This window comes from Mesocricetus auratus, unplaced genomic scaffold, assembly GCF_017639785.1.
Source record: "Mesocricetus auratus isolate SY011 unplaced genomic scaffold, BCM_Maur_2.0 Super-Scaffold_100023, whole genome shotgun sequence".
In the NCBI taxonomy this organism is placed as follows: domain Eukaryota; kingdom Metazoa; phylum Chordata; class Mammalia; order Rodentia; family Cricetidae; genus Mesocricetus; species Mesocricetus auratus.
In genome coordinates this window covers 23,416,410-23,432,076 of record NW_024429204.1, presented here as the reverse complement: position 1 = coordinate 23,432,076, position 15,667 = coordinate 23,416,410, and positions in this window count along the sequence as shown.

Genomic DNA, 15,667 nt, shown 5'->3' with positions numbered 1-15,667 from the left:
TAAACAGGGACTCTGCAAACATGGAATTCCGTGAGCTCCTGTGCCCCAAGCCCCTCGAAATAGACCTGTAAAGGCGCCCCAGAGAGTCACGTGAGTCACATCCTCTTTAGGAATTGCTCCTAAAGTCAAGATGGCTTCTTCTTTGTAATCGTCTCCTTTTTGCCTTAATGAAAAAAAAGTCAGCTTTGACAACATTCGGATGCCGAGTCCTCCTAAATCAACGCAAATCCCTGCTGAGGACCTTAGTGCCTTCCTCTTGGTCATTAGCCACAGCAGCTGACTGTGCCTGTGTAGTTGAGTTAACAACAGTTAAGTACTTCAAGAACTCATCAAGTTGGCATTACTGGGAAATCTCTCATTGTCTATGGATTCTGGGGTACATGATGACGCTGAGTCATGTCTGTCCCTGAGTGTGGGGAATTATTAGGCAAAGGTAGACTATTTGGCTGAGTCTCTTGCAAACGCACCCCTGTGTCTGCCCAGTCACGGCAGCTGGCGCAGCTGATGATGAGGAATGCAGAGGGAAGGAGAGTGAACCCAAAAGGCAGAAACTGCTTTCTAACTAAGCCCCGCTTGAGCCACGTGAGCTCCTATAATACATTGGCCCTGCTCCAGCAGTGTTTGGCATCATTTATTTGACAGGAAATTCTTCCTTTTTGAAAGGGAGATGCTAAGCTCGGCAGTGCCCGCAACGGAGCCAGGTGATGCCTTGACTCCAGGGTGTGGATCCTATAAATCTGAAGTGTTCTGGTTTCGATGGGAATACTGAAACCTTTCTCTGATGACGCATCTAGGAATAAAAGAAGCATAAACTCTTTGAACCATTGTCAAGAACTGCAGAGTCTCAGCTGTGGAGGAGTGGTATCGTTTTCTGTGCTTTCAGCTGGGAAGCGTTTCCTTCATAGACTTTCTTGGCCCCTTCCTCCTCCCATTATTCCCCAGCTTCAGTCCCATCCTTCCATTGACTCTGCCAAGAAAGGTTTGCCTGTTAGGTGTTTATAGACCTAAAAATAAGTTAGGAACTGTGACAGCCATTACATCTTGTTGACAAGATATAAAATTCCAATTCAGGAACTCTGTTTTTTTAAAATTGTGTGTATCTATTCTATAACTTAAACCTCACATACACATTTTTATTGTTCATTCATTTCCAGTTTTAGTTCTGAAAACAAGGATCTATAAGTATTTGAAAAAAGCTTGTCACTACAAGCGACTGGAGATTCCTGGGACTAGTATCCTGAGTTCCAAGTTGTATATTGTAGAAAGAAAATACAGGCATTCATAAACCCAGTAGAATGGGTTTCTCACTTGTGCTTGTATCACTGAAGAAATCACCCATTGCCTTATAATATTTTGCATGGGGACATGCATTTGGAAATTTTTCATTTTATACTTAGCCTGTAGCTAGTGTCTGGAGCTTTAAAAATACAATATGAAAATTAAAATCATAGTTGGCCAAGGCAAAAACAAGATAGCTATGAACTGAGGGTCAATCTGGATTACACAATAAGATGCTTGTAAAAGATCCTAAGCAATAATAATATTAATCATGAATAATATTCTTTGGTTTGTTTGAGACAGGGTTTCTCTATGTAGCCCTGTCTGTCCTATAGCTTTCACTGTAGACCAGACTGACCTCAACCTTATGGATCCACCTGACTCCACCTCTGCTTCTGGAGGCTGGGGTAGAAGATGTGTGCCACAATGTTCAGGTCTAGTAATTGCAATCCATTAAAGCTTGTGAAAAAAATACAGGTTTTATAACTGCGTTTAGAGGAAGTCTTCAGACATTTGATACAAACACAGATGAATGTTTTCAGAATGAATGGCAGTGAAGCAATGTCAAAAGAACAAGGCCAAGAACAATTGATAGGGCACGGTATGGAATCTAGAAGACGTGGTCCAAAGATTAATGAAATCTTGCATTTAAATCATTGTGGCAAAAGTCTTGTCTCCAATTATCAACTAATTCACCAGGTAGGCTAGGATACAGGAAGACCCTTGGGGTCATACAAAGGCTTTTTGTGGTATGGAAAGGTAAATTCTACAACACAGTTAGAACACGGGGTAGGTGGGGAAGTAGGAAACTCACAGAGTCTATCGAGTAGGGGTGTCTGATTCAATGGCCTGACTTAGTGGTTCAGGAAAAGTTCAGTTTAGGACAGCACGAACTGTGCAGATAGCATTACGTGAATAATGGCTTCTATGACGTGGTTAGGAAAGCCTTGAAGAGTGGATGATCCTGTACAGGAGTGGATAATGAAAGGAGAGATGACAGACAGCGCTCTCATCCAAGTCCTACCTGTTTGCTGGGTTGGCAGTATGCACAAAAGCTTTGGGGCTGTTTAAACACCAGCTGAGCATGCTGCCTCTTCCCACCTCCAGCTGCCTCCTGAGTCACTGCCTGGTCCTCTGCCCTACAGCAACTGCCTGAGATCTCCTGGAGATAGACTCTCATGCTTGCTCATTTCTGTAGTGCCTGCACCTAGCCACGATACCTTGTGAACAACTGGTTTCCAATAAATCTTCATTAAGTGAGTGAATAAAAGGGCAGGGATCGACTCTTCAAAGATTCATTGCAATGAGAGTATTACAATGTGATGAGTAATCTTCAGTTCAGAATCGCAATCCAGGTGAACTGTTTCCAAGAAAAAACAGATCCAAACCAGCCCAGGAATTGAGGGGAGGCCAAGGAAGGCATTTAATGTCCATCCTCACTGACTCTGACTCAGGAAACTTTGGTTAAGTCTGGGGTGATTATACCCCTCAAGTCTTCTTTGTTGGCTTTGTGAGTCTATAGACTACTGGTCAAAACAAACAAACAAACCAAAAAGACAGAGGTGCATAAGAATGACCAGAAAGAGATTCATCAAAGTGTCCTGGGATAGAAATTTACCCTGCAAGCATAAGCAGGTGTAGAGAGATGCATAGGGGAAGAGCAGACAAGCCAAAGATGCTGAGGAGAAGCATCACAAGAAGCAATACTCTGTATCATTTGTCTTCCCCACTCAAATACCACGCCCAATGTGTGCCACTGATTTCTGCCAATCAAGCACAGTTAATTTGATTTAGAGCACTGGTTCTCAATCTTCTGAATGCTGTGACCCTTTAACACATTTCCTCGTGTTGTGGCAACCCCCAACCGTAAAAATATTTTTATTGCTAACTTCGTAACTGTAATTTTGCTAGTGTTATGAATTGTCGTGTAAATACGTGATATATGGAATATCTCATAGGCAATCCTTGGGAAAGGGTCATTGAGTACCCAAAGGGGTCGCTATCCTGAGAACTGCTGGCTTAAGGCCTTAAACTAGCCATTATACCTATCACCTATCATAATCTGAGGGTCAAGAATTTGGTAGCAGACTATATGAGCTATCACAACTTGGAGTTTCTTAGGATGGTGACTGAGGCTATGGTCATAGGAAAATAATTTATAGTTGGGTAACTGGTTTCATAAGACTCAAAAGGCTGAGGCCTAGGACAGCTGCCAGGGATTATCAGGTATTTCTCATTGTCCTTCCATATGGCCTCCGCAGAAAGATCAATTTAGAGTTGCCAAGTTTCTTACATGGTGACTTCGTGCTCTATAGGGACAAGATTTTAGAGTAGGTAGCAGTCACAAAAGAAAAAAATGTGTGTGTGTGGCAGGGGAGAAACTATGTTGTAGCACGGGTATGGAATGCAAAAGGATTTAAGCAACTAGATGAAGAGTCAATAAAAAAGGAGCATTGGGCATCAAATTTCTTAATCTAAGTTAATAGCCAAATATTACAAGATGATTTGATGTTTACTAATTGATCAAAAGATGTGAATTATCTACCCCTCAGAATCCTGAGAAGTTCCATTAGGTTCACAGGGTGACTTGACACCACTATATCGGAATACATTGTAGCAAATCTTCCAGTTCATCCTAAGGTTTCCCACTATTTCTGAGGATCAAGGATGTCATTTGTCAAACAATTTCGTATGGATGTGTCTCTGGCATCTGAACAAAAGACCATAGTTTACACCTTCCACTGAAAACACTTTGTGGTCCTGTGAATAAGTCTTAACTATTTTTTCCAATGCAGTTACTGATCACTCAACACTTTCAATCTCTACCTTCATATCCTTCCCTCTCGTCTTCAAGGTCCATAATAAACATCTTTTTCATTATTTGATCTTTCTCGAAAACCGAGTTCTTATATGTCTCTTTGCCTTGATACCTGTTGGGCTCCTGCTGACGTGTTGCTTTCTTTTGTTCTTTCTCTCTTGCCTTCTTCCCAACAACCCCGCTTCCTTGTCTTCGGCTCTAGCTCAGTGTCCACTTTGCAGACTGACTGGATCTTTGTTTGGGGATCTTCCCATCCTCTGAGCTCTGCCTGTGTTTCTTCTGTGTCTGTATCCATGTCTTTGCTCCAGTCTTGCTGTTGTCATTTCTGAATTGAGCTTTAAAGAGTAAGCATACAATTAGGTTCCATTGGTTGACCTGTCTATTTTTGTGCCAATATGCTGTTTTCAGGACTATAACTCTATAATAGAGCTTGAAGTCAGGTATGGTGATGCCTCCTGAAGTTCCTTTATTGTATCCCTGAGCAGTAGATCAGTGTTTATCCCTAGCATACAAATGGACTTTGTGTGTCTATAATACAAAGAGGGATGCTCTCTCATCCTGGACTCTTAGGGGAGTGCTTGGACCCTGCCCTGAGTGAAATGACAGACTCTAGATATCCCCTATGTGGAAGGAAGTGGGGATAGGGTGGGAGGCTGGGGAGAATGGTAGAGGGGTACGGGAGGAGGGGAGAGAGAGGGGACTGGGATTGACACGTGAAGCAAGCTATTTAAAATTAAAGCAATAAAAAAGAGTAAGCATACATTTTCCTTGTCTCTGTAATAGCTTCAGTGACCATAGTGTAGGTCACATAGTAATCTATCGATAAACACATTTTTGTGTGAATGAGTAAATGAATGTGTAAATCCAAAGAGAAAATAATTACTTTAAATATGGGCTGTCAAGTTAGACCACATTGATCAAAAATAGCAAGTTAATGATCAAAGGGCACTAACAGAATAATATTTTACAGTCATTTCTTTGTCATCATAAAAAGAGGGGAGATGTCAGCATTAAAAGAAACAGATAGCTCAGTTGGTAAAATTCTCTCTGCACAATCATAAGAATGAGCTTACTCTTCATCAGATGCAAAAATACAAAAATAAATAAATAAAAAGCAAGGCCTAGTGGCATGTCCTTGCAATTCTAGCAGCAGCGAGTCAGAAACAGAAGCATACCTGGTGTTTTCTAGCTAGGCAATCTAACTAATAAGTGAGCTCTGGTTTACGAGAAACCCTGTTGTAAGATACAAGTGACAGTGATTAATGAAAATCCCTGACGTCTTGTCCCCACATGCACACAGCTTGTACTCTCACACACATGTACATGTACACACAGGAGAACACCTACATACTTACACACATACACAAAGATGAAAAGATAATCAACCAGAAAATGTATAGTTTCTGGATAGCACAGACAAGAACTTTCTATTTTTAAAAAAATTGTTTACATGAATCCAATTAGCTTAAGAAGAGACCTTTCCTGTTTGAATCTATTTTCTCTTCTTCCGGAGAGACTGTGGAAAGATGAAAACAAGCTTGATATAATCTCCTGTTCTTCTGTTTGTGTCAGATGCATAGTCTCTTCCAATTTTTTTGGATGCAAAGAATGGTACTATCTGTTTCTGCCCCTAAACACAAAGGAGAAGGGAATCAGTCCCGGTGGGCTGTGAACTCCTATCAAGAGATGGATGGTAACCCCACCCTCTTCTCACACTAGGTCCCTGGGATAGGGCCAAGTAACAGGAAGAGAAGCCTGGCTATGTTTTCTACCCCTCTCCCACTGTCAGAAAGATCTGAGCTGGAATGTGAACCTCCACCCCACCCCACAGATCTCAGTGGTGAGCATCCTGCCTCTCATCCACAGTTTGATTTCAATTTTTCTGAGCTGCAGTTTCTTCATATATGAGATTCAAGAATTGCTGCTTCATCATGACCCGTTCCGAGCAATGCAAACTACTCCAAAGACACAGGCAAGATCAGCGCACCCACTCAGTCTGTTCTTTAGCAGGTAGAAGTTACCTCACAGATGTCAAGCTCCTATTTCCTTCTCTGATATGGCCACCTTCATAGAATGTTCTATCACTCACTAGAAAAACAGATTATTTCTGGTTGCATTTTTCTGCTTAGTAAGGGTAGGGCAGGGCCCTGGGTATGTTCTATGTGTCTTTCTGGCTTGCATATGTGGGCACACCCAGCCACAGTGCTTTGTTTCTTTAACCTCAAGTTATGTAATGTGATGATGTTGGGCCCTAGATTCATTTCCACAAGGACCTGTTTCAAAATCTCTGTGGATTGCTCTAGGACTTTGCGTGTGTATATAAGATGGATAGGTCCATACATGTTTCCCACTTGAAGTACCAGGTCTTCTGAATTAGGTCATTCAACCTTCCTTTTATTTTTTTTTTCATTTCACGGAGAGAGTCATGGAGAACAAACTAAAAGCAAGTAGCTGCTTCCCCTTGCATTTTACACATACATACGTGTTGGCTGGGAAATGAGTCACCATTTCTGGAATATAGCAGGTGATGACTTTTTTCAAAGACTGCCTCCCTACCTTCGTGTAGATCTACAGCTGAGTTTAATCTCTGGACATAAAGGACACGTTAGGAAGGGTATTAGCCTGTTCTCAGCTCTAGGCTACTATTGTGTAACAGGCAGCGCACAGCTGGTATCTAAGGAGCCCTCCCCAAATCTGTGGGAAGTAAACTAAACAATAGTCAGTGACTCAAAGATTGTTCCGTGATAGCACTTAGTGCAAGTCACTACCTACTATTTGCCAGGTGCTATGTTTATGTTTTCTCCAATCTTCCTGTCAGTTCAGCTTATTTTGTAACCAACGCAGAGGTAGGTTATGGAATTCATGCAAGGTACCAATGTTACAAAGCATCAGGGTTAAGATTTAGAGCCACATGTGTTCAGTGTTAACATCCATTTCTCTACTGTGTAAATCTGCTTCTCAGCCTTGCCACTCAGCTTGCTAGACATGCCAGGAGGGATGTACTTGCCTGGACCGACAGGGACAGTGGCAGTCCTCTCTGTCTGCGGCTAGTAACTGTATTGTGACATTCAGGCTCTAGTAAAGTCCCACTTGTTTGGAAAGTCACTGGAAGAACAGAAGTTCTAACATACTCTTGGGAGGTGTTACTTCTTTGGTTACTCCTCCTGAGGTCAGTTCATTTTCATCTGTTTTTTCCCCATTGTGGAAACGCCTATAGAGATAAACTCCTCGGTTCCTCCATTTCTTCTGTCTTCCCCTGCCCTCCCTCCCTTCTTCTCTCCTCCTGCATCCACTCCTGCCCTCCCCCTTCTTCCCTGCACTGCCTCCCCTTCTCCTCCTTTCTTTTCTGTTTATGCACATCTCTTTTTGTTTCCTATTTTCTTGTTTTCCTTCTTTTCATTCTTTTTTTAACATGAGTCAGTCTGGGATGTTCTTCTGTTATACATAGAACCCTGCCTCCTGGTTTGCTTTAGTTTTCCTTCTGCATGGTGACGTCAGGTAGTTTTATCACCATTTACTGAGAACTCACATTGCTATTGTATAGCATTTTCAGCCCTTAGTTAAAGATGACTTGACTATATTTATCTGGGTCTGTTTGTGTAATTTCCATTCTCTTCTATTTATTTGTCTAGTCTTTAGCCAATGTGACATTGTCTTTATAGTATGTCTTAAAGTTGGGTAATTTGTCCTCTAACTGGAAATTTCTTCAATATTGGGCTGGATATTTGCTTTTTTTCCCCTCTACATAAACGTTAGAATCTGTTTATTCATCCATACAAAGCTACTCTTACCATGATCTTAGAGCTTCAATAACTCTTCACATCGTATTGAGGAAAAAAACAATAATACCAAGTCTTTTGTATTCATGTGCAGAGATAATCTCTCAATATTCAGTACCTCTTTGGTATCACTCACCAAAATTGTGTGTGTATCTGTGTGTGCCTGTGTGTGTGTGTGTGTATGTGTGTCTGAGTTTCAAAAAGATAGATGATTAAGGAGGATACTTTAGTCTGTAAACAACCTTAATTTCCTTGCCATAACTGAACATATTCTTTGCTACTTGGGATCATGATGTAAAAGGCATTTGCTCTACCTACCAAACAACCTCTGAACAGATTCAATCAACCAGTCATTTATATTACTTGGAAGTATTATAAGAGCAACTTGAGTATATACACAAGGCAGTTTATTGGAAATGAAACAGACAATGAAACTTCATGATCACTATACACAAGTAAAAGACACTGTCCATTGAATGTACAATTTAAATACAATGTGGTAAACTCTTCAAAATCAAAAACATCATGAAAATTATGAGATAAAACCCCAGTCTATACAGTGGAGCTGCTCAATGGAGCATTTTAAAAAGTAAAAAATATCCTACCCCCTTCTCCCAAAACATAGCCAGATTCACAAAAGGGCAATAAATAAAACCATACTTGGCTACTAGAAGTGAAAAAAAATTTGAGCTGACTAATAGCAAAACAGTATGGGAGTGGTGATGGCAAATTAAGTTAACACTGTACCAAGAACATCACTGAAGATACATTAGGTACATTACACTTTATTCTGTACTCAACAGAAACCACTAACAAAAGATTTCTCTCTGAAGAAACCCAAGCAAATTATGTTTTCAGAGTTAACACTTCAGCTATAAATTAAGGAAACTTTTCCAAATTCTATTCAACAGAAATTAAGCAAACATAAAAAATTTCTCAATATGTATTTCTTATACTAGAAACGAAGAACAGATGAGAATTATTTAGACAATTATTTATATTAAGAGGATATAGGAAGTTTTGACTCTAATTCCTAGGAGTGTTTTCCATTTTCAGAGTACTACCAGCACCATCTCCCAGGATCACTTAAAGGGGGTGTACTTTGCCCAACATCATGTTCCTTGTTGGGGCAAATATGTCAAGTGGCTAACCAAAGCCTGGTGTATAAACCCATCAATGTTGACCTAATTCTTGACAACTTCAATGGGCTGCCTTAGCTCCAGTGTTCACATGAAGTTGGCATTGCAACTCAGCATTCCCACCTCTTATACAAGTACACAAACCCATGCTTCTCCCTAGGACAAAATTCTGATAAATTAAGAAGTAACTATACTCTCAAGATTCAACAAAGGAATAATGATTCACAAGACAGAAAATAAATAAAAAGCATTACATATCTACCAACATTTATTAAAATTGAAAAGAATATGAGCAGTTATTGAAGAATGTGAAAATAAATGTATTAAGAGCAACTTTACACCATTAATAGAAAAGCCCTTTTAAAAATAGAAAAACATTATATGTGTATATGTATATTCAGTCTGTATAATAATGTCTCTTGTATTAAGTTGTCAAGGTTAACCATTTGGTATTGGACGAACAATTGGTGTGCACTTCACTGGGAAAGACTGTGTCTCCTGCTTTCAGCATTAGTTGTCAGGAGAGACGATGAATTTGAAAGAGAAAGAGTGGGGGTAAATATGGGACGGTATTGAAGGAGGTAGTCGAAGCAGGAGATGTTGTAATTATATTACAATCCCAAAAATAAGAGAAATAATTTTAAAAAGTAAAATTGAAAACATTGTGCAAAATTTATCAAATTGGAGTCTATAAGAGAGACAATCGTTTATGATTCTTATAAATATTAAAGAAATTGAATTGGTAGTTTATCTGATTTATCAAATTTGAGTCAATAAGAGAAAATAGTTCACAATTCTTAAGAACATTAAATAATTGTTCTTTTAAAATCACTTGGTTTATATGGCTAACCTGAATAGGTTTTATTAAATATTCAGGAAGCAAGTAATTAGCACCAAATTATGACACAAAACAGAAAGAAATAGAAAACTACCAGTGAATTTATGAGGGCAGAATAGTCTTCTTATCTTTGTTTTGATAATTGTGGGTGCATGTGACTGCAGACCTGCTCACACACATTCATTTATATGTGTGGATGTGGACACAATTATGTTAAGGTGCAGGTATGGAGGTAAGATGACAATGTCAATGTCAAGCCTCATCTTCCATCTTCAGACAGGGTTTGATTGTCACTGTATGTGTTGTCACATTGGCTAACCCACGAGGATTCTTCCATCTCTGCCACCCATCTTCATGTCATACATATATTTCTTGGAAAATCTATTGAAGGCAGAAACTCACCATGCATGCGGTGGACAAGCACCAAGTCTAGGGCTTTGCACAAATGGGGTCTAAACCATGCATGCCAATGTCTAGCTGAAAATGTATGTTATAATTTAAAAAGCACTGTGTCACAGAGATCATGATATCTCTCAGAATATCTTTCTCTCTGCTCTCTGATAACGCAGTCTACTCACATGTCCTCTGCCAATCATCGTAGGTTTTATATTCAGTAATCAAAAGACTTAATTTATCCCAAAACTCAAGATTGACTTTTTTCAGTCTGAATTTGTTCTGAATATTTGCTAATTTTGAATAGTATCCATAACAAGAGATTGTTCTACCCACCATCATTTTTCTTCTTCTTACTGAAACATATGAGGAGAATGTAACTTGAGAGTATATCATGAAATGAACCAGAAATACACTAGATTGAGTTTGAAGATACTGAGCCTTTCATGCCACTTGAATTGTTAACGAGGAATATGATTTTTGGTGAGATACAAAATTACATGCCCTTATATCCATTTAGTGTATTCATTTAGTAAGTTAACAGCTTATTACATATCATATACTGTGCATCTGTACATATTACATAGACCCTGGGCCAGTCAAAAGTAATGGGATGTATGCCCATGGATTGTAGTAAAAGATTAAGGGACTTGAAAAGTGAAAAACTTCAGTAGCTACGGACTTCAGATAGCAACCAATTTCTTACACGTTGGCACAATTTTGGGTCCCCAGGGGAGGATATTGGTAAAAATTGAGTTGTGTACTAACCACAAATTTGGGTTTCACATTGATTACACTTTAGTAGAAAAATAGTTGACATGTCATCCCCTTTAACTGTTTGCAGATCTTGGATGAAGCCACTTCCTTATGGATCCCTGAATCTGTTCCTAGAACAAGTTTTTGAGACGAAGGGCATTTTGGAATTAGGTTATTAATAAGTGAGGTGATAAAAACAGTGAACCAGAAAAGAAACACAGCAATAGTGTTCCTATATGTTGTTGGCACCATGGACCTAGGGCACCTGAGTGACTGTGTATGTTGCACATCAGATTTCTTCTGCTAAGAGATGGAACAGTTGGGATATTTGTTCTTTGACTGTGTTCTCTGTCACTTCAGGGCAGCTGTACCTGTGGGTTAAGGAGAACTTAAAGTAAGAAACTAATGATTTCAGGGAGACTTGTGTGTGTGTGTGTGTGTGTGTGTGTGTGTGTGTGTATGCAATAATGTTGTAGTTACCTTCTGTAATCTTAACAACATACCAGACAGAATAGCTTTAAAACTGAAAGATTAATTTTGGCTCACGAGTTTAGGAATTTCAGCCTGAGTTCTGCTGAATCTACTGTCTCTGGCAGGGTGGATGTGGAAAAATTAAAGTGATGGAGCATGAGACAGATGACAGATGATGGAGCTCATCTCATGTCTGGAGAGAGAGAGAGAGATTATGCAAGAGACCAGAAACCAGGAAAAGGGAGCATACCTTTCAAAAACAAGCACCCAATGACCACTTAGTTCCTCCAACTACATCTCAAATTCTGGTAGCTCAATTCAGCTATTAAATCATTAATAGAATTCATTGATAAAGTTTGCTCATTCATGACCCAAACACCACTACCTGAGAATCAAGTCAGTGACTCTCAAACCTGGGATGAAGGTGGGTGTGTCATTTCCCATACAAGATGAGTAATGAGAAGCCTCTGCTTTAGTAATCAATCCTATTCTTGAGTTTCTGATTAATAACATAAGAACATAATTTATGCCTTTGTAGCACAGACGTGGGCATTAATGTTTTACCATACCTGATTTTATTAAGAAGGATGATTTAATTGTAATGGTTTAGAGTAGGGGAACAGAGCCATGAAAATGTGCCACAGTGTATTTGCACAGAAATCCTGTGATCTGGGATTAAGGAATTGAGTTACTTATCTGCCTTGTCTCTGCAGGTTCCCTTAAGTAGAAACCAAGAGAAAACTCTGATGGAGACTTGATGGAAAAAAGCTAAGTTGAAGAGTTTGTGTCCATCACAAATGCTCACTTAACTCCGGGACTTCAGGAATTTAGTAGATAAACAAGTTAGGTAAACCAGCATCTCTCATCCATATCAGAATCATAGGTTGGACACTAAGTTGAGTTACGGGCATTTCCTAAAGGTTCATATGGCTGGCACCAACTCAAGAAGCTTTGTCAAGTCAGGATTAAATACAAATATATCTTGCATCCTGGAGTAGGAGGGTCAGTCAAATGAGGTAATGAAGGTCAGTGGTTCTCAAATCTGATTATTCAAAGATTCAGCTGGAGAGCTTTGGAAAATGCAGTGTTTTGAATGAGAATGCACCCCACAGGCTCCGATGTTTGAACTCTTGGTCTACAGTTGGGAGCACTGTACAGGAGGCAGAGGAGTACTGCTGTGCCGGAGAAAGGATGTCCCTGGGGAAGGCTTTGAGTGTTTGTAGTCAAGGTCAAGATACAACCAACCACTCAGCTTCCTGCTCCAGGCACAAGGCCTCCCAGCTGCCATGCTTCTCCACCATGAAGGAATCTTATTTCTCTAGACCTATAATCATAAGCTCAAATAAACCCTTCCTTCTATGGGTTGCTTTGACTCTGGTACTTTATCACAGCAATTCAAAATAGCTAATAGACAAAACAAAGATATCTATGTCTTCTGTGAGTTTCTGATTTATTAGAATCTAGAAGAGGGACTAAGAATTGGCACTGCACATATCTTTCCAAACAACACTGGTTCCAAACAATAATGATGGGAGAACCAAAGTTTTAAAATGACTGAGGAGAGAAGTATTCAATTCTAAATTTACTTATGTCTAAAATCACTAAATGTCTACAGTTCTCTGCCAGCACAGAAATATGTGTCAATGTGGAGAAAACATATATGATTTGGAACTGGGAAACAAAGACAAATGGTGAAAGAGTAGATGTTTTAAAATCTGAACTGGTTCTTAGGTTCACCATCATGCTATGGTTTATGAACATTGTTTCTAACTCCAGATTCAAGGTGAACCCATAATCACCAGTGAAGGCGAGGGTATAACAAGTTCAGTGGACCCAAGATAAATGATAAATAGGTGTTTTATTGGGGAACAACTTACACTGGACAATAAAGAACCACCACAGCCTTTTCTCTGCCCTTCCAATCTGATCTACAACCCAAGAGAAAGAGAGCATGAGAGAGACCACACCTCAAACTTCATTCTTTCCAGTTCTGTCCACACCTAAAGCCATGTCCATAGTGGGTATGCCCACTGTTACAAGTTCACAGGCAAGATGCTGCTACACCCCTGTTACAGTATTGTAAAAATAAATATCCCCCCTATTCTTACACCTTCTACTCTTACTGCCCTGAGGTGAGAACCTTTTATTCAAAGAGACCATGATGCATCATAAGTTTCCTGTGAATAGTACTTCTGAAGAAAGAAATCCCCCAATACAGAATTCTCAAAACGCGGAGGGAGAATTATCCCAGGATGATAGATGTCAGACCACAAAAAAAAAGAGACTGAAGCAGAAGCCTTTGAAGTTATCAGTCTTTCTAGGTGGGGTTAAGACACAGCCTAGCAGAATTCCAATCTGGAGAAAGACATATACGAGTTGAAGCTTGTCAAGCAATGTTAAGATGACTGATACTTCTCTAATTGTGAAAAATCTGCAAGGACACTTTCACATAGTTCCACTTAAACAATGACATGCAGAAATAAGTGTGTTCCTTTAACATGGTGATGCACAGAGCCCCAAGAAAAATGCATGAGTGGGAAGTAAAGCCAGGGGCATTCACTAGGAGGTGAAGACGATTCTCAGTGGCTAAAATTTCCAGATGCGTGGTGGTCTTGCTCAGGCATGGTGACACCACTTTAGTAATATTAAAACTGGATCTGGACATTCATTTAGATATCACGTCATAGGAAAATAAACAGTGTAGCTGCCCCCTGCAAGTGTAGACAGAGTGGCAGAAGCATAGGACCTTGACTAGCATCAAGTAGAGGGTCTGCCAAGACCACGTGAGGCACCGAAGCCACCCAGCTCTTGCAGCATCTCATTTAAGATAGGCAGCAGCTGCCAGTCCAATGCTGCTCCAATTCCGAGAGGAGGCTAGATTGCAGCAAGGAAAGCTGTGTTTCAACTCACAGGTGGACTAAACTTCATGCACACATGTATCTTTTTTCAGAATCTGGTAGATTTCCTTAGTACACAGCACCACCAAATCAGAGAACTAAGCCACCAACTATATTCAAATTTTTGTTCCTGGCCTGTGCCAGAAAGGAAGTTCAAAAGGGGCAGACTAAGAAGGATGGGATTAGACACAGCTAGTGTTTGAAGTTCATTTGCATACCAAGAAAACTGACTCACCTGCATCCCTCATGCATGGAAAGTGGAGAATCAGCTGTATTAAAATCGCAATCCGAGGACCTGGGAGATCAGATTCTACTATGCTAACGTTTACTTCTGGACCCACACTGCTTATGAAAGTTCTTTCAAATGATCATTTTGTACGCGTCTAGAAGGCGGTGTTAAAGACATGCCTTTAACCCCTTCAGGAAAGCAATTCTCTGAACACTGAAAGTCCAGTCCTACATGAAAGGGATTGCCATTTGAACTTTGTTCTCACCTGGCCCAGAAGACATTCCAAAAGAAAACTGCTTTGTCACCTGATCTCTCTCTCTCTCTCTCTCTCTCTCTCTCTCTCTCTCTCTCTCTCTCTCTCTCTCTCTCTGTGTGTGTGTGTGTGTTCGCACCTGTTCCTGTACATGTCTAGCAAAAAAAAAAACAGAGAAGAAAGCAGACTGGATACCTTTTTTGTTTCTTTGTGTTTACTTTATTGAAATGAACAGAAAGATGTATTACCCATGTCTTTCTTTTTTTTCTTTAAGATGAAAGTCAAGGGTTCCAGTCAGGTTCTACAGAACTTTCTTAATTCTACTATGATTCCCAAACAGTGCTCTAGGTGCATGAATGAGAGACAGATAACAAATTGCAGAACAAAGGACCAGTGAGAGAAGGAGGGAAACAGCCATACTCAATGACAGGAATTGAGGCAGACATACATGGGTGCCTGCCTGTGTCTCCAACTAACTATATTGACTAGGAAAAAGCAGTCCACATCCAGACACTTTGATTATTTATTAATAAAACAATACCTATATTGTGAGAGAGAACTGAGATAAGGCATGGAAAATATTGTGCCCAACTCTCAACATCTAAGCATTCAATAAACACCAGCTAGTGTTGACTCAGAGTAAACAGACATGCTCAGGGAAAATATGAATGAAATATATTCTCTGAACTGTACATGCTATTCAGTATATGTGGGAAATCAGCCTGTGTTAAAAGGCTAAGCAATCCATTCTTGTATGCCATTGGGAGGCTTAACTAAACTAAGATGCCACATATATGCAGTCATATATAATGCATA